The 19,531-nt window shown below is 44.0% G+C and overlaps 1 protein-coding gene across 5 annotated transcripts in view; it reads right to left on the bottom strand.

Moving 5' to 3' along the window:
* Positions 1–19,531, bottom strand: part of Sgms2 (sphingomyelin synthase 2) — a 75,482-nt gene that overhangs the window by 43,030 nt on the left and 12,921 nt on the right. For 3 of the 5 annotated variants that reach the window (XM_075981317.1, XM_075981318.1, XM_075981319.1), the window contains exon 2: positions 6,638–6,777. The exons of the other annotated variants lie outside the window; for them this stretch is intronic. The gene's annotated coding sequence lies outside the window, so the exon portion shown is untranslated. The remainder of the gene's footprint in view (positions 1–6,637; positions 6,778–19,531) is intronic. 5 annotated transcript variants of the gene reach the window in all.

The raw sequence follows: 19,531 nt of genomic DNA, 5'->3' as shown, positions 1-19,531 counted from the left end.
CACAGGCCCACAAAATGGTCCCCTTCACTACTTACTTAGGGCTCTCTCTTCCACCACTTCCAAGCTGAGAGAGTCCAGGTCTTGTCACAATGTGACATGGCTGGCCTCTAGCCAAACACCTCCATTCTGGACCTATGGGGCTGTTGCATTTTGCCAAAACCCTTAAGTACCTTGAGTCAGTCATGCGTGTGCTTATTTGCATATCTGTCAGATAGAATTTCCTGTGACTTCCTACGGGCTACTTTGTGTCCTTACAGTTTTCATCATAAATCCTTTTTAAAAAAAAAGCGTGAAGCGGTATAATGTATAAAAACAAAAGCCAATTTCTTCCTCGGTGTGCTAGGGCAATCTTAGGAGTCACAAACACATTCTCATGGTGCAATGCTAACGGGGCTTTTCATCATCCCACCTCCAAAGTATGGAATTCTGGAGACCCTTAGACAGTTTCTTGACGTGTGTAGTTACAATTTCTGTAATCAGAGTTCTCAAAACCTCAACATATTTTAACATGTTGGGAACAGTCCCGTTTATCCATGTCTTTTCTCCTTGCCTTTCTTCCTAATTCAGTCGGGCCTCCCTGGGGGTCTGCAGTCCCTTTTCCAGAGCACACAGAAGAAGCGCTGCTTGATGATCCTACTTCTTCCTACCTAGTGGCCTCAATACGCACAGCCACTTCATGCGGGAGGCACTGTCCACAAGCCAAACTCAGAAATCCAGCAGAATGACGGGCAATCTGGATCTAGCACCTCTCTCAGCCACTAAGCTGTGGTATGACTTGCTGGGATCCTAGGCTGGGTTAGTAATGAGGAATGTGCCATTTTCCCTCCCTAAAGGCAGAGGATTTCGTTGCCCGTGAGTCACTCCGTGGAAAGACCAGCTCACCGCGCAACTTTTCCCGCCTTAACCCTTCCTTCTCGGGCACATCTGTGTTTGTCCTACGGTGACACCTCTCAAACATCAACAAGCTAAGGGTCACCCGAGTGCGGCGTGAGTGTTCACCCGGGTCCCCGGAGACTGAAAAGGACATTTCCTGGAAGCGTGGGGGTTGGCCATTTCATTGCCGTGAAGTGTTCAGAGTGTGCGAGTCATGGTTGCCTAGTTACTGGTTTATGTTTGGCAATGGAAAAGCTGCTCAGTCCAGGTACAGTTGAACGCGGGCTGATTATTTACTCGGGGTGACCTTCTCCCAGCTGCACGCTCGCTGTTGGTTTAATGCTTAACCCTGACTTTTTTTTTTCTCCCCTCTCCTTGCTGGTAGTGGAGGTTTCTACAGCCAGTCCTTTTAGGTCAAGAGAATTCAGAGGTACACACACCCATTCCTTTGTGGCCTAAGGAAAGGCAAGATTGGAAGGTCATTACAGGACTCTTGCTCATCCAAGGACAAAGGAATTCTAAGCGTCAGGAAGTTACTAATCCGTCATCCCTTACTAGTGAGTTTCCCTCTTAGGAACTCAGTGCATGTAACACTCCCTAACAGCACTGAGTCAGGGACTCTGACCTCATAATCAACAAGGGTTTCAGTTTGTTTGTTTGTAAGAAAATTGACTCATTTGGTAGAATATATTCCAGATCAGAAAACTATTTCACCTTTTTTTTCTTATATCAAGAATTGTGGCTTGCAAAATAATCAGTTTCAGAATTGAGAGAATTCACCCTCAAACACCATTAAAATGACACTGCTGGCTAGTGTCATTTTACTAATTTATCTTCCAATTCAGAATGGTGTATGTACCTGGATTCCTACAGAAGCTAAGAATCCAAACCGACAGGATGTTAGCTGGGGACACAGGGAGTTGTCTGCCCAGCATCCAAAGCCCTGGAATGAATCTTCCATTCTCCCATCCCCCAAACACTCTGAGCTAGAAGCCTAGACTCCTAGTATAAGTCTCCAACAATATTAGCCTTTTTCTCTAATTTTCTTTCTTCCTTTTTTTAAATTGAGAATTTCACACATAAATACCATGAGATATGATCACATCCATTCTGCCACTATTTTTTTTTTCTGTTTTGGATTCCTCATTTTCCTGGTTATTTAAATATTAAATATTCAAAGGAAATGAGTTGCTAATTGTTTGTTTTATTTTGTTTTAGCCGCGTGGTATGGATGCATGTCTTTAATAATCCCAGCACTCGGGAAGCAGAGGTAGGCAGATCTCTGTGAGTTCGAGGCCAGCCTGGTCTACAGAGTGAATTGCAGGATAGCCAGGACTGTTACGGCCAGGTCTTGATGAACAACAAAAACAAAATTTTGGGGGGGCTGAAAACATACATATCAGATACATGGATGTTTTTTCTCCCCTCTATTTTTAATTTTCCGTTTTGAGTATTCTGGGTGTTTTTACATTTCAGTGAACATACCTACTATAAATACAACAAAGTAAGGTGTAGGCTTAATCTTTTTGGGAAAGACCTATATTCTAAACTTATTTAATATTCTTAGATTGAAGGGTAAAAAAGCAACCTTAGAAGTTTCTCTTCTTCTTACCACATAGTATTCATCCTGATACTGCGTTTTCAGTGTGCTTCACACCGTAGGCACTAATACACACTCTAAGAGTAATATGAATTTACTTTATTTTTGACAGCTAGGCAAGTATAGACTTACTTTGCAATTTTTCTTAATTTATTTTTAATTTTAAAATATCAATCAAATAAACTTCCCAACACCTCCTGTGCCATGTAAATACAGACTGCTAAATTTGTTCAGCATTGCTTGCATGTATTATATGTTTAGGTCTGACCATCTCAAGCATCGTGTGAAATCTTTATCATCTTCAAAAAGAGTGTTCTTTCTAAAGACGTATTTAAAAGAAAAATTTATAAAATATTTAAGAAAAAGGTATTGCCATGACCAAAACGGGCTGTGTTTATAATTACTTGCAAGATGTGAATTACTTCCCAAACGTTTTAAAGTCCTTAACCATGTAAGGTTTAGGCTCACATATTATTGAAAGCTCAGGTCTTCAGATTGTCAGAGTCTGGACCTAGAGAAACGAGTCTGCCTGCTGACACCTAAGAATTTAAACCCATGAATGTGTTGGTACCTGTTCCATAACAACTCTAAAGGAATTTCCCTCCTCTGATTGACTAAGGATCCCTGATCATCACTTGTACACAGTGTGCCATCTAGGACAGTAAGCGGTGTATGGTGTGTGTGCCTTGAGAATTAAATGACCCCCAACCATCTCATATTTAGAAAAGGTATTTAACCTTCATTTAGGCATTTGCCCATTATGGCCAGGTGAACAAGGCAGCCTTAGTCTTGTGTTTCAGAGAATCTACAGAATAATTCCCTATCACACAGAGATATCATTGGAGTAATCAAAAGTTCAGTTCAGGGCTTTAGCAATACAAAGCCAAGGACACAACTTGTCTGGAAAGTTCAGAAGTCTTCTGGGAAGAAAGGCTTTCTCAACTCAGATCTGAAGGATGAAGAGGAGTCCGGTTAGCTAAGAGTGGGCTCATCTGAGACAGAAGGGATGGGATGTGCAGAAGGGACTATTATGTTTACAAGCAGTAGGCAAGTGAACGTGGCTGGAAAGAGAGAGTCTGGATCTTCGGGAACCCAGCAAGGCCACGCTAACATATTTTTGGCTTTGCCTCAGAAATAACAGGACCTGGGGGTGATGTTCTCCATCTTTCAAAATTTTTCAAAACTTCCAAATGATTCTGGGCACTCAGCAGCCAGGAATTAGACCACTGCCATACTAAAGAATGAATGTATATGTTTATGTGTGTTTATGTTTACCCAGGTTCCTGACGTACCAGGGAGATATTAGCGTGCGTGGCTCAGGAAAGGCTGCTGCCTAATGGTCTAGCTGGTAAATAAGAAAGACTTATCAAATTCTATCCTGTCCTATTCTAGCAAATCACTTAAGTTTGGGGAAAGTGACATAACCCTCTAACTCTGAAGTGGAACCAATAGTAGAGTAGCTACTCAATAAAGTTAGCATGAAAACTAGGAGGTGACACATGGAAAGCACTAGGAATGGTGGCTGTCACAATGTCACTCAGTGTTCCTTATCACCCGTAGAAGAAGCAACAGCCGCGTACTAGTTGATGTCAGCCGGTACAATTACTCTCCATTGTCAACCGGACTGCATTTTGAATCACTTTGGAAACAAGATTCTGGGTGTGCCTGTGACAGTATTTCCAGAACTGAGGAGGCAAGACCCACTCTGAGGACCCCACCACATGAACTGGGGTCCCCAGACTGAATAATGAGAAAGTCAGTTGGGCCATCACTAGTTTTCTCTCTCCTCCTCCATCCCCCGCTTCTTTCCTCCCTCCCTCTCCCTTCTGACTGCAGACACAACATGACCAGCCACCTCCAGGGCCTGTGTCTTCCCTGGGCTATCTCTCCTCGAACTAAAATAAACTCTTTTTAATGAGCTTCTTATCTGGCATTTGCTCTCAGCAAAGCGAAACGTCGCCAATAATCTGCAAAAACACACTAATGAAAGCCGAGCATTCGAAACCAGTGCTCTTGACTACAGAAAACATAAACTCTTTATTTGATCTTAGCCAAAAGACCGAGAAATGATAAAAATTTGGGGGTTATGGATGCAGCTTAGTGTCAGAGTAATGTTTAGCACATGTGGGGCCTGATGCTCGTTCAATCCTCAACCTAATAAAACGAAACTTTTAAAATGCTGGCATTTTATTGTTGTTCTTAACCTTTGTTTTTTGTTTATGCATCTATGTCTGTGCACCAGGTGCATGCAGAGTCTATGGAGGTCAGAAGAGGATGCTGGACGGCCCTGTAACTACGGACGGTTGTGAGCCACCATGTGGGTGCTGGGAACCAAACCCGAATTCTCTGGTGTTCAATCACAGCAAGAGAAAAGGAACTAATATACACCAGCCAAAGGGGGCCAGGCAAACTTGTACATCTGTCCCAAGGATGGCTCTGTGGCTGCGGTTAGCAGGTGCCATCAGGATTCCTTTGTCAAACTCGCTCCATGCACAGTTAGGAAAGTTACAGCATAGCTTCCTCTACCGCAGACTTTTTACATGATGAAGCATAACTTCATTTGCTTGCTTAGGCATTCTAGAAAAAATGTTTTGACCCTGACAAGAGGTTGAGGAATGAAAATAGTATAATTGAAAAGTAACCTTTCTTCTTTTCAGCTCAACTTGTATTGATGAAGCCCTATCTTTTTCTCTGTCGTTTTCATGAACGTTTGCAGCACAGGGCTGCATTATTTTCCAAAGCAGACGCTGATCCCTTCCCTCTCCACCGGGTTTATCTGCCATATTGAAGGGACTGTTCTCAGGATACCCGAGGCAAAACCAATTCTCTGTGCCTCCCTGCTCCCAGCTAGGGATGGAGGCAACACGGGAACTTCCTGTTTGGTTCACTGCTTATCCCAACACTGAGAGGAGCGTCTGGCAAACAGATGGCATTCAGTAAGTAACTGTAGAAAAATTCTTCACCCAACTACCATACAGGCGGGGAGGCAGGACCACTGTGTGGTATTGAGAAATACGTTCCTAATCTCAGCCCATACAGGCATTCTAACCCTAGCGATATTCCAAGAATTAGTCTGCAGTTTACAGAAGACAAACAAGCCTATAGAATGCTGTGTAGGACAATGAACCTTAACTGATGAGGGAAAAAAAACTTTAATGATTTTTTGCTAATTTATTTATTTTTAATGTGGGAGTGTTTTGCCTGCATGTATGTCTATGCTTTGTGTACACTCAGTGACTGTGGAAGTCAGGAGGACATCAGATCCTCTGGAACTAGAGTCACAGAAGGCTGTGAGCCACCAGGTAGATGCTGGGAATCTAACCCAGGACCTCTGGGAGAGCAGCCAGTGAGTGTTTTTTTTTTTTTGTTTGTTTGTTTTGTTTTTCGAGACAGGGCTTCTCTAGCTTTGAAGCAGGTCCTGGAACTAGCTCTTGACCAGGCTGGACTTGAACTCACAGAGATCCAGCTGCCTCTGCCTTCAAAGTGCTGGGACTAAAGGCGTGTGCAACTATAGCCCATAGCCCAGCTCCAGCAAGTTTTCTAACCACTGAGACATCTCTCCATCTCCAAGTAAACAGTATTATGCTTAGATTACATGGGCCAATGAGAGTTGAATTCCCACAAGGTCAATACTACATATTTGTAGCAATAAAAACCACACAGTTGGTACAGGCCACTCACTCTGTAGCGAGTTCCAGGACATAAGGGCTACACAGAGAAACCCTGTCTCTCTGTGCCCAAAGGACCAGACAGCAAACAGAAAGATTTCTGTACCGAATTTAACTTTCAAGAATAAAATTAATCCTAATTTAAGAAGTCCAGGTAGGGAGTTGAGCTTCAAGGGTCTTAGCCAAAAGCTGTTCCTGAGGATCAGCTGTGGCAGACAACTGAGTGCTCCCTTGGAGTAGTAACACAAAGTTAGGGTGTTAGCTGTGCTGAGGAGTTCAGATTCACTTGAGGGTGAAGAGTTTACAGAGTCCAGGTACCTGTATACCTATACCAGGCCCTTGGCACAGCCACACCAGGCTCTCGGCACAGCTAAACCAGGCCCTTGGCACAGCCACACCAGGCCATCACCACGATGACACCAGGCCATCACCACAGTTACACCAAGACATCAACTTAGTTACACTGGGGCTTCCTGACTTCCAAGTCCACACTGACCTTTCTAAGAACTCTGGTCTGCACGTTGAACACTTCAGAGGTTCCTCACAGTTCAGAAGAGTTCTAGGGCGTGGATAGAGTTCGCTGAATTCCTTAGACAGCCAAGATAAGTCAAACAAAAGCAAGTGATTGCTCTTGTGCTGTGGACAAACAAGTTGACCCATAATTAAAAGCGTATACAACACAGTGTTTTCTATTAGTTAATATCGTCAGCTTGTTCAACTGATATCAAGTTCTGTTCAGCAACACAGCTAAGCGTGACACTTTCTGTCTGTCAAACTGAGTGTGGGTAACCATGCCAAAATCATGTACCCATTCCAAAGTACACCGTTACATTGAGAAAAGACAGAGTGCCACAGAATTTGGAGACTTTTCTTTGGAAGATGATGGGCCACAGACAAGTTCACATAGGAGTCAGGTAAGTTCTAGAACTCAGATCAGTAAAGAACTGTTACCAAGTAGGGAATGTAGTTGTTCGAACACAGAGCAGGAGCTCTTGCCCACAAAGGCAGCCGAGGGAGAACTGGGCATGAAGAATGCCAGACCTAATGCCATGAGCCTTTAGTGTCCTCTTTCATGGATTGAGGCGGTAAGCATACAAACGTGACAAGGCCCTTAAAAGAATTGTTTAATGGAAGGACTTCATATTAAGGGAAGAGCATTGAGCATGTGGTAAAGCTCATATGGATTTGGTAAATGAATAGAATCAGTATAGAGGCAGGCTACTCCTAAGGTCTTACAAAATGACTACAATTTGGGCTCAGGTTGAGGTGTGTGAAGGTCTCCTCACACTTCAGAGGAGCCCTGTTTACACTTAGGTTTAACACAGTCCTGCAGATCTCAACACAAGAGGCCTGAGCATCGGTGAAGGCCAGGTTGCCATTGTTAAGACATCATCAGAGGTTTCATTTGGATGGGTGAGAAGCCAAGGGCACGTCACAGTCAGCACTACACAGAGAACCTTGCTCACCCTCGCTTCCATTCCCACAGCCATGGTCCTGCACAGTCAGAGCAGGAGGAGGTGGGGCTAGATTAGAAATACATATCCTCTAAGAAGGGAAAAACAGCCAGGGGAAACACTCCATGCCTTGAGGCAGGGGAGCACTCTGTACCCAGATCTAATAGATCTGAGAGTCGCCCTCTGGAAGAGAAGCATCCTGGGATCAAACAACTCAGAAGTGTATTCCGTCTTGATATGGTCACTCAGGTTCTAAGCTCTTATAGTTAAAACATACATTACTGTAAATCAGGTGACAGTAATTTTCTGTAAATTTCTATTACCGTTAGAGAAAAAAAGTCTCAGCTTTTAAAGAGGGGTCTGTACTGAATAGTTTTTACATCAATTTGACACATGCTAGAGTCATTTTGGTATGACTGGCCTGTGGGCCAGCCCGTAGTACGTGCTTTAAAAGTGATGGTTGATGTGGGCAGTGCCATCTCTAAGGTGGTGGTCCTGGGCTCTACAGGAAAGCAGCTGAGTAAAGCATGGGGAACAAGCCAGTACGCAGCACCCCTCCATGGCCTCTGCATCAGCTCCCGCCTCCAGGTTCCTGCCCTGACTTCCCTCAGCAATGGAGTGTGACCAGAGAGTTGTAAACCGAAACAGATTCTTTCAGCAATAGAAACCCTAAGAAAAGCAATGTCTTCCCTCAGACAGCCCTGAACTGTATAGACACTGTGATGTGTTGAAACCCCGTGACTATTTCATAAAGTTGGGAGGAAACCCCATCCCAGTTTGTCAACCTTTCCCGTTTAACGTAGCTAAGTTCTAGAGACTATGTAAGATTTTTCTCTTAAGGTAAAATGCTGTTGATCTCTCTACAATATAAAGACTGAACATACTTTTTTTATACACTGTGGAATTTCAAAATTTCAATATATGTGGACAGTGTGATCAAATCAGGCTAACCAGAATTCCTCTCTCTCTCTCTCTCCCTCCATCGGTCTCTCTGTCACACACACACACACACACACACACACACACACACACACACACACTCCTTCCCTCCTTCTGTGTCCCTGTCTGTGTGTTTTCACAAACATCCCAACCCCCTCCTAGTTATTTTGAAATGGTGCAGATGGTAAACATTGCCGAGGGTGTAAATATGTAAATGGCTACCGCAGCTCATTTTCATTCTGATCCACGTGGTATATTGCTATAGAAAGCAGACATAGAATATTCCACTTGCCGTTCACAGGGACGAGGTGCAGCATTCTGCCATGGGAATGGCATTAACCCTGCGCATCCCTGGACAAACTTTATTTCCTTAAAGAGACCTTCTGGAACCCCTTGTACTTGTTCTCCCCTACTCTGCATTTTCTTCCCAATCAATGTAGAAGAAATTCTATGAATGCAATTCTAGTGCTGTAGTTCTCTGAGAGCAATTATTTGGTCAACTGGTAGATAAGATTTGTTTATTTCCTCTCTGTGAGGCTGTAAGCACCACAAGAGACACTGTTAGGCTTTTAACTGCCTTTTAAATACAAGGCCTGGCAGAGTTGATGGTTATATGCCAATATTTCTTCACTAACTCATGCTAAGAGTCACATGTTTAAAGTGGGCTTGGTGGCGTATGCTTGTAGCCCAGCATAAGACACTAAGACAAGGGCATTAGTAACTGGAGTTGGCGACCAAGGGAGCCCTGTCTCAATAAACAAAGTGTCAATGTCTTGCAAAAAAAGACCAGAAGTCCCTGAGGTAATGGAAAGGGAGAGACGACAGCATTTTAGAAGTGTGGCACACAAGCGTGGCACTGAAAACCCTCAGAGGCAGAGTGTAGGATGTGCCTACAGGTGTATACCAAAGGGGGGCAGAGCTGGGCGTGATGGTGCACACCTTTAATCCCAGCACCAGATCTGAGTTCAAGGCCAGCCTGGTCGACGCTGTGAAGGGCAGCCAGGGCTCCAGTGTGAGACCTTGAGATTTTTTTTCTCTTCCTTTTTTTTTTTTAAGAAACTAAGAAAAAGGAATAAGGAGAAAGGAAAAGAGATGAGCCACTAATAAGGATGGGTGTGATCAGGGTAAAACTGTATAAAAAACGCTGAGTGTTTTCTAATTATAGACTCTGAAATTTAAAATATCTGAAAGGCCACCCTGTACTTCCCTGTGCCCAATAGGGTCTGTGTCTGGACCATCCCGGGAGCAGGAGGCCACTCATCTTTTCCTTTTTAAAGCCCAGAGAGAAGGGGCGATTACGAGCTTGTGCCTCATAACCTCCACAGTGGGTGCGTCTTCCCTGGCTCAGTCTGGCTTTCCCCTCCATGACACAAAGTAATCTCAGGGTGTTACATCCAAACGTCTAAAATAGAAGGAAAAATAGAAGCCATAAAAATGCGCCGTACTATAACAGGGAAAATTAAACTGCTTTTTAATTTTAGCAAATGCCTGTGAATCTTCATTAAAAAAAAAGAAAGGGTCATATTTCAACACTGGAACTGAAAAAGTATTTAACCTGACTAGTGAACAACGAAATTCAAATTTTAAAAACTACAATTTTTTCACTTACTAATTAGCCTAAAAAAAATCCCAAAATTATCAAACTGCTATTAAGCTGTAAAATAAAAGCGTCTTTGATTTTACAAATAGGAACAAAATTTACCTGAACGTATTAATCAGGACATTGTTAGTAACAATGAAACTCTAAAAACTTCTGCCTGTAACAATTAAGAAACTGCTTAAGTTATAGTAAATACAAAGGAATAATTAAATACTCCGTCACCATGTATCATTGCAAGGTGTAAGAGGTTCATGATCTGTTCGTGGCTACAGAATGGTAGGGGTTTCCTTACCGTCCTGCTTTTTCTTGTTTTAGATTTCGTTATTTTTATCTTATGACTTTAAGTGTTTTGTTGTGATCAGAAGAGGACTCCAGATTCCCTGGAACTGGGGTTATTATGGACTGGATGGTTGGGAGCCACGATGGGGATGCTGGAAACTGAATATGCAAGAGCAGCAAGTGTCCTTTAACCACTGAGCTGTCTCTCCAGCCCTCTATCCTGTTTCTTTAAAGTTCCATATGTAAAGATGGCAACAAAGAAAACAGGTTTATAAATTGTTTAAATTTCCCTCTTATTTCGAAATCAAATTTTCTTAAACAAAGGTTGCTATTATAATTAAGAAAAAGACTCAATACATCTGAAGAAAAGGAAGAAAAGGAAAGAATAAAAAAGAAAGATGGGCCAAAAATTTCTGAGACAGATTTCCAATATCAGCTACCATAACAAGTCTCTATAAGAAGAAGTTTATGGTAATAAGTCTTTTCAATTATCATCATAAACTGAGGACAGAAACAGCAGGCCTCATTTTCCCTTGTGCTCATTACATATTAGGGTTGGGTGTTGGTGAAGAAATAAAATTACTCAGCCATGGTTTATTAAAAGTTTGCTTTTAAGCAAGATACCACTTGTGGTCACACCACCAAGTAGCAAGGGTGGTCCACACCTCTGCTTAAATATAACTTAATTACATAGTTGATAGATTTAAAGTACAATTCACGTATTTACTACAATTACCACTCTTACTTAAATAAAAATAAATCCCACCTTTGAAAATAGAAGTGAAACTGGGTAAGTAGCACTTGCCTGTAATCCTAGCAGCTGGAAGGTAAAGGCGGCAGAAGGACCAGGAGTTCAAGGTTAAAGGTCAACCTCTGCTACATGGTAAACCCAAGGCCAGCTTGGGTTATATAATCCCGCCCTTTAAAATCAAAACAGAAAAGAAAACGAAGCTCGGTATAAAAATCAATCAAGAAAGACTTACTAAATATGAAGAAACAGCCAGGCTGTGGTGGCGCACGCCTTTAATCCCAGGCAGAGGCAGGCAGATCTCTGTGAGTTCGAGGCCAGCCTGGTCTACAAGAGCTAGTTCCAGGGCAGGAACCAAAAGCTACGGAGAAACCCTGTCTCGAAAAATCAAAAAAAAAAAAATATGAAGAAACACATTTAGCCTATGGGCGGAGCTATACGAAGGTCTCAGGTAGAAGAGACCTTCCTTTGGCAAGTGGAGGGGTGGAGTGCGGTCAGTGAATGTGGAATTTAGGATCACCGGATCCTGTAGGATATGTACCTCAGTAGGTTAATAAGTGGATGAACGGCTGCTAAGTATCTCAGCAGAGTTAACGCTGGACTCCCCAAGAAAGAGGACGCTGGATTCCCATCCATTATGGAGGTCTCTCTTGCTGGTCATTAAATTACAATAAAAACACATGTTAAAACAGGGAGGATGAGTGCCCAGAGGAAGGAAAACAAAAGGGTTAGCAGCTGGGTGTGAGAGCTGAGCTGACCGACAAGACTAGAGTGTGGCTGTGGCTATAACTCAAGTTGCCTTGATCCCTGACAGTAGAGTTTCCAGGGCTTCCCAGTAGCTTGTGTGCTTAGGGCCTGAACTCCCCTGAAGGGCCTGGATGCTCTAACACTCACCTCATACATAGTGAGAAACTTTAAAATCCTCATGAAGAATTCACTGGGTTGCTGTCCATCTTGGGACATCCACGGCAATCTCTCTTTGGAGGGCTCTGCTTAGACTAACTTAACCACTCCTTTGCCAAACCAACTTCTGTTAGACTAGTTCTTGACTGAATTCAGTCGCTCAAGACTGATAAGAACTCTGACCCGTTCCCCAGCCGACCATAATCTGCTATAGTGACTTGGTTAGCAATCCATTTCCTGTAGTTACCCACACCCTCGTCACAGTCCCAGCCCTGATCCCTTGTTTGTCCTGGTGAGGTTTCTGAGATGTTTCTTGCTCTGGCCTTCAGCAGTCAGCTCCTTTTGAGACACTGTTTTGGCTTGGTGTTTGTTCTTGTAGCCTGTCTCGTAAATGACAGAGTTAACATGGCTTCAACAACATCTGTCTCAGACATCTATGCCCTGCGAGCCTCCAACATTCCTCCAAAGGAATCCCAGAACAAACTGCATCATGGCAGATTTATCTAAACTTATTTCATACGGAAAACTCTCCCACATACTAAGTTCTGCAGGAAGGATGTTTTTTTGAGAGAGAACAAGATGCAAGTTAAGAAATTGAGCTCTGGGGACCTCAGAGTTATTTTCTGTCCACATAGAACTAAGAGTAAATTGGGAGCATGGGGTCCTTGGGGGAAGGTTAAGGGGGGAGGGGAGATGCGGGGAGGGGAACAGAGAAAAATGTAGAGCTCAATAAAAAACAGTTAAAAAAAAGGGGAAAAAAAGAATTCAAATATCAGGAATAACTGGGAAAAAAGGGAAGGAGATGAAAAACAGAAGTGAGTTAAGGGTAGCTGAGGGTTTTGCAACCGAATCTTGAGTAAGATAAAAAGGAAGAGAACATAATGCACTCGGAAGCCTTATGCTAGGAACACTTGGGGAGAGCAGGCTCATCAGGATGTAAACGGGAACCTGCTGGTGGGGCTGGGGTACCCCACAAGTTCCCATGGGCTGTCACAGTTGGACACAACTGGGCTGACACAAAAATGTCACAAAGCAGACACACGCTTTTGCCTTGAGCTCCCACGCCATTCGTACACAGCCAGACACTATCCCTCACAAGTGAGAAGGGCCAACGATAGGAGGGAGCCTTGAGTCTGCACTTGAACTGCGGGTGTCAACTGGTAATCTCCTCAGTAAGCAAATTAAAAGAGTTAAATTAAAATAGGAAAGCAGAGGGGCTGGAGTGATGGTCCAGTTGTTAAGCTTCCTGCTCTGTTCCCAGCATCTACATCAGGTGGCTCGAAACTGCCTGCATCGCCAGGACCAGGAGATCTGCACCGTCCTCTGGGGGAGCCTGCACGCACAGGGTGCACAGAAACTCATGTGGGCGCACACATGTGCACACAAATAATAGGTTAGTTTTTAAAAATCATTTAAAAAATAGTAGAAAGCAGAAAAAGGAGATTTCTTCAAGAAGGGCCACATTGGAAAGAGGGACAAAGAGAACGAGGGAACTCCCCAAAGTTGTCTTTAGGCTCCTGAATTGAGGCTGAAGTTTCAGTAGAGGGCTCAGTCAAGGTGTGCTCCCTGTGACCTCTTGTTTGAATTGCAGTCTCGTTCTAGAATGTTTTGACAAGTTGTCAGAGCTGGGTGAGATCTCTTTCCAGGGGATAAAACTCCCCCCACTGGGCTGGGCCTTTTCCTTTTCCCAGCACCGAGATTCCAGGGGGGGACATCCCATTTCTTTGGGTCCACTGTTTCAGTGGTCTGATAGGTCAGTTTGAGATGCATGGTCTCTTGACTTCATTCCTGCCAGTCATGATCAGTGAACAGAACGTTAGTCATCTTGGATACTATCTTATGAGAAACAGTTAACCAAATGTGGCTAGTGTAACCAAGACCGATGTTCCCTAAATCTTCTTCACTGTGTGTGTGTGTGTGTGTGTGTGTGTGTGTGATCTTTAACACCCACCCCCACCTGGTTAAACTTTCATTTGCATAAAGGCCCCGTGTGACATTCCCAGGAACTTGATGAGCCAGAACAGCCCAGCCCTCCTTTCTTCCCTTCATTTCCTTTGCATAGATCATGAATTAGCCCTCACCAGATGAGACACAGTCACCACCTACATTAGAATGAAAATTAGGTGACATAATTACCCTCCCCACAACTCCCATGTGCTTGCTAACCCAAACAGGGCTGCCGTGTATCCTTTCTACCAAATGAAACTGCCTTCTGCATTACTTTTGCTTTGTTTGGGTGTTTCTCTGTGTGATGTCAAGAATATCATTTTCCAAAATCTTTACTTGATAGTAAAGACTATGTTAGGACGGGCATGAGATTTTGCACATGGGAAATGCACCGAGCTTCATCTTACCTTTCTAACATTGTGGGACAAAGTAAAGAGGATCCTTTTTCATTTGTGCTTGAAGCTTGCAGACAGTAAATGATCACAGTTCCAAATGAACAAAGAAATGTGTGCCTGTGCCCCACCATCTTTACAGCAAGGGTAGACTATCCATTCATACACTCCCTCCCCACCTGCCTTTCTGCGGTGCTAAGGACCCAAGGGAGAGGCTCACACAGGCAAATGCTCTGCCTCTGGCCTCCCAGTCTGGGTCATCACACTTGGTGATGTGCAGAGACAGACTAATGAATGAGTCACCTTCTAACGGTGGACACTGAGAGATGGGCAGGAGTAAGGGGTTTCCTAAGGGAGACAGTATGAGTGTTATACCCAGATCACGGAGTTCCCCCAAAAGCCACCTAGGAGATCAAGTCCTATATGTAAAAGCAAAAGCCTTTATTCTCCAACGTATTGGAGTGATGGGAGAGCCCCGAGCTCAGTTGGGGTTGGGCTTTTATAATAGGAAAGGTAGGGGTGAGGAATTTCTAAGGTTCAGGATCCCTGATTGGCTGACATTTGTCTATGGGTGTCCAGGTGAAAAGCGATGAGCATGTGCTGTCAGGTAAACCTATCTACAATGGTTGGGACATTAGAAATTTCAAACTGCAGAGCCTGGCACATACTGCTCCAGCAACTGGGCACCACCACATTGCAAAAGCATATAGGTGCTGACGTAGAAGAGAACACGAGGATTCTTATGACTATGTATTAGGCAATAGGATACATTTTAGATTTTAGACACAACATCAAAAGCATAAACAAAGAAAATAGTGGGTAAGCTGGATTTAATTAACTTCTGCCTGCCAAAAGACAGATTAGGACAATTCACAAACTAGGGCAACTCTTTTTCCTTTCCAAACACATAACTAGCAGAGGACTTAAACCCCCAATAGAGCTGGAAAGCCTGCTCCATGGTTAAGGGCACTTGTTGCTAGTGCAGAGTTATCCAGATTCAATTCCTAGCATACACATGGTTGTTTACAATCATCCGTAACTCTAGTTTTGGGGGATCCAATGCCGCCTTCTGACCTCCAATGGCGCCAAGCACACACACGGTACATATACACACACAACAGTCACATAAATGTTAAAAAGTAACATAAATAAATATAATTAAAAAATAACAATACTCAGAGACTTCTTACAACATAAGACAACAAAGAGCCCAGTTAAAAAGCACAGGAGATCTGAAGGATGCTGGATGTGGCGGTGGAAATTACTCTTATCTCAGCCTGCAGGAGGTTGAAAGACAAGGGCGCCTGCAAGTTTGTGCCCAGACGGAGCAAGACTACGTCTAAAGAACCAAAACCAAGCCGCAAACAACAATGGGACAGATACTTCACCAGAGAGCACACACGGATAGCACACACCAGTGTCCACCATCTCCGATGCTGTGTGTCATTAGGGGCTACCATTTAAAACACAAAACACTGTTAGAGTCACCAGCTAAAGTCTAAAACCAACATCATCAAACTCTGCAGAGGACGAGAAGCTCCTGGCTCTCTCACACTTGATGCCGAAAATACAAAACCGTATATTCTCATTAGGTGACATTTTGGGGAAATTCTGACAAAGGTAAATACACTTGTAATGAATGATTCAGCCACGCAGCATGGCTGACACTTCCGGGGCTCTAGGGCCAAGCGTGCGGACAAGCCCTCAGGCAGAAGTGCCAAATGGCCCCAGGGGACCTTAAAGGACCCTGTGTGGCCCAAGTGCGTGCGACAAGGTTGCAGCACCTACGTCTGAGGAACTGCGTGAGCCCTTGCGCGCATGCGTGAGCTCCGTCATCTGCGTATGACGTAACCACATTATCCCCCTGTGCGAATGCGCTAGGCAGCCCTTAAAAGCAGGACGCCATGTTTAAGCCCACTCTCTGCAGACCGACCTCACCAATAAACTCCTACGCGGGTTTGTTGTTTTTGTGTTTCCTCCTCACTCGGGCCAGGTAATTTCACTTGTCAGGTTGAACAAACCAACAGACCTCCTTGGCATTAGAGCTCAGCTCTAGCTGCCTCCTGACTGTAGCTACAATCTGACCAGCAACCACCAAAACCATAAGCCTAAAATAAAACAAATCTTTTTCCCTCCCTCCCTCTCTCCTTAAATTGGTAGTCTGTCTTAGCAACTAGAGAAAAAAAAATACTGTGTTTAATAATTGACCATAACTCAGCAATACTTACAGACTGTTTTTTTTTCTACAAAACCAAAATATTTTAAATACGGAGTTAAGCTGAAAAGCAATACTCTAATATTAAGGAAAACATCCTTAATATTAGAGTATTAAGTTACATCCTTGAAAAATGTCAGTTTACTCAAACATTCCCAGATGCAAACTTCCCCTACACTCAAGGCTTCTAAACACACACGTTCTAAGCACGGCCGACCTTAATAAAATCCCAGCTGTGGTCAAGGCGGAGTTACATCTTGTGACTTGACTACTTTGGTCTGCATCATCAATGCTGCGTCCTACAGGTTTTCATATTCAACATAAACCTTATGCAGGGGATGTTTCAGCTCTCAGTGACAGGACCTGTCTGTCTTCGTCCTGCTGGCTTCAATCAGTAAACAGTGTAAGTGTACCGGGTGAGGGGTGGCGGTGGGGGTAGGGGTGGGGCTTAGCAATGAACAGGTAAGGGTAACTAAATGAAACCAACCCTCCTTTGCTTCCAAAACAGCAAGCCCCTCAGGCTATCTGGAAAGAACATTGTTCCTGTTTGCTTATTTTAGTTTTTGAAATCTGGTTGCGTGGGTGTGGGGGGAATGTGTTTGTGGATAGTATACCAGGCATTGAACTCGGGCCTTGGGCACGGGAGGCAAGCGCTCTGTTGCTGGGCTATATTCCCCAGCCTCTAGTACGAACATTCTTGTAAGGCTGGTGATATGGCTCCATGGGTAAAGGTACTTGCCACCAAACCAGCAGACCTGATGTTAATCCTTACAGCCTCCATCAGAAATCAGACTGCAATGATCCTGGCAGGAGTAGGGACCTTCAAGAGACACTGTGCCCCTCCCATTGGCTTCAGACCATTGAAACAATGGTCTCTGAGAAACTGGAATTTCCTCGGGAATCTCATGCTGAGAGAAAGAAAAACCTGAAGGTCGGTGCCTTCCAGAGCAGGAACCTGCCTCCGCAAAGAGTTAAGACAGTTCTGACCTATTGGGGGGGGGGGGGGGGATAGGGACTTTGACGCTGGGACAAGGGTGACAAGGGGACAAGGGCGGGACGGCAGCCGGACTGCTTCCTTACACACACTCCTTGTCTTCTATTTCAATCTAAGCCTCATCGAGACCCACAGCAAGGAGTTTGGGGGAGGTGGGATATCCAATGGCTCTGTTAATTTGGTCTTCTCCCCAAGGCGGCAACACAGAACACACCTCTCTCTGCTCTTCACTGTTACTCGGCTGTCTGACGGGCATGCTGGGGGGCATGAGTAGCAGAGCTCAGTAAGGCAGGGTCCAAGAGCTTAAGCTCTGACCCTAACAACTCAGGTAACCAAGCCAGACCCATGGCTATACAAATCAGCCACCAATATAAGTATGAGCATTTAAGCTGCATCTGGGACATCTAGACCACATTTAATCATGCGCTATTTCAAATGACAGACTGCATTATATTATTATTATTATTATGCTCCTTTCAGTCTTGCTCAGAGCAGGCACTGGCGTTTTGAAAGCACTTTTTAAAAAATTGTTTTTATTGAGCTCTACATTTTTCTCCACTTCCCTCCCATCTCTCCCCTCCCCTTCAACCCTCTCCCAAGGTCCTCATGCTCCCAATTTACTCAGGAGAGCCTGTCTTTTTCTACTTCCCATGTACATTAGATCCATATATGTCTCTCTTAGGGTCTTCTTGTCGTCTACTGAAAGTCCTTCTTCATGCATGACCACGTCGGTTGCATGTCCTCATCCCTACAATGACACAACTCTTAGGTATTTTAATCACTTCTTAAAAACTGACGATCTAGCCTGGCAGTGGTGGTGCACGCCTTTAATCCCATCACTCAGGAGGCAGAGTTATCCCGATCTACAAATGAGTTCCAGGAGGATCTGAGTTCAAGGCTAGCCTGGTCTACAAAGTAAGTTCCAGGACAGTCAGGACTGATGCACAAATAAACCTTGTCTTGAAAAACAATAAAATAAAATGAAATAAAATAAAAACAAAAATTGATAATCTATATTCCTTTTAAACCGTCCACATGCCTTGTACTTGACCGTCAGACAGAAACGCATCTACAGAAATAACAACCACATACCCAAAGTTATTTCTCAACAGTTTTCAAAATTCCATGCAAGCCCTACACTATAATTTCAAATACAAACAATTCATCTCGAAAGATCTTCCTTGTGGCTTCTAGGAACCACATTCATAACAACCAATTATACGGGCTGGCTACCCTGAAGGTCCTTCAGAAAGCAGCGTGTGCTGCTGCACGGTGTATTTACTCTCCAACCCCAGCCCACAGGGCAGGAGGCCATGGAGACTTCTCAGGCACAAGTCAACACCAGACAGGGGCTGACCCGAGGACCGGCCTCAGGACTCCACCTCCAATCTCACGTTGCCATGACAGCCTGGGCTAACAGCTCCTGTTGACAAGTGTCTATGACAACTCACTGCTGACACCACACTTCTTTCCACTTCTGCTTCCAAAGCCAGTGTTGAGAAACGGTGGGCATCACGAAGGAGCTTATAGGAATGGGCAGGCACACCCACGGCTCTATGTGTTAAAGCCTGGATATATTAAAAGGGTCGGGCTGGGTTCTCTTACATTAAATTATTTGAGGACAAGTGACTTTTAAAGGCCATTTCTTTCTTTTAAACTTCACACTGAAATGATTGAGTCTCGGGATGCTAACACAGCTACTTGGTCACTGGAGTACGTGCTCAACCCTCAGACCTTTCACAAGTAACAGTTCGGTGAACGCAAGGTTCCAGAGGTCCTTTCTTTTATGGAGAAAATTGGAGTTTACTAAGAAAGGGTTTCAATAAAAATTAAATCATGCAAATTGAGCTGGGGTCGGGGGTATGGGAGAAGACAGTAGTACATGCCCCAGAATGAGCACAAGGGTCTTTTGAGTCATC

Source organism: Microtus pennsylvanicus, chromosome 7 (assembly GCF_037038515.1).
Source record: "Microtus pennsylvanicus isolate mMicPen1 chromosome 7, mMicPen1.hap1, whole genome shotgun sequence".
Lineage (NCBI taxonomy): Eukaryota > Metazoa > Chordata > Mammalia > Rodentia > Cricetidae > Microtus > Microtus pennsylvanicus.
This window is presented reverse-complemented; position numbering and strand designations above follow the sequence as displayed.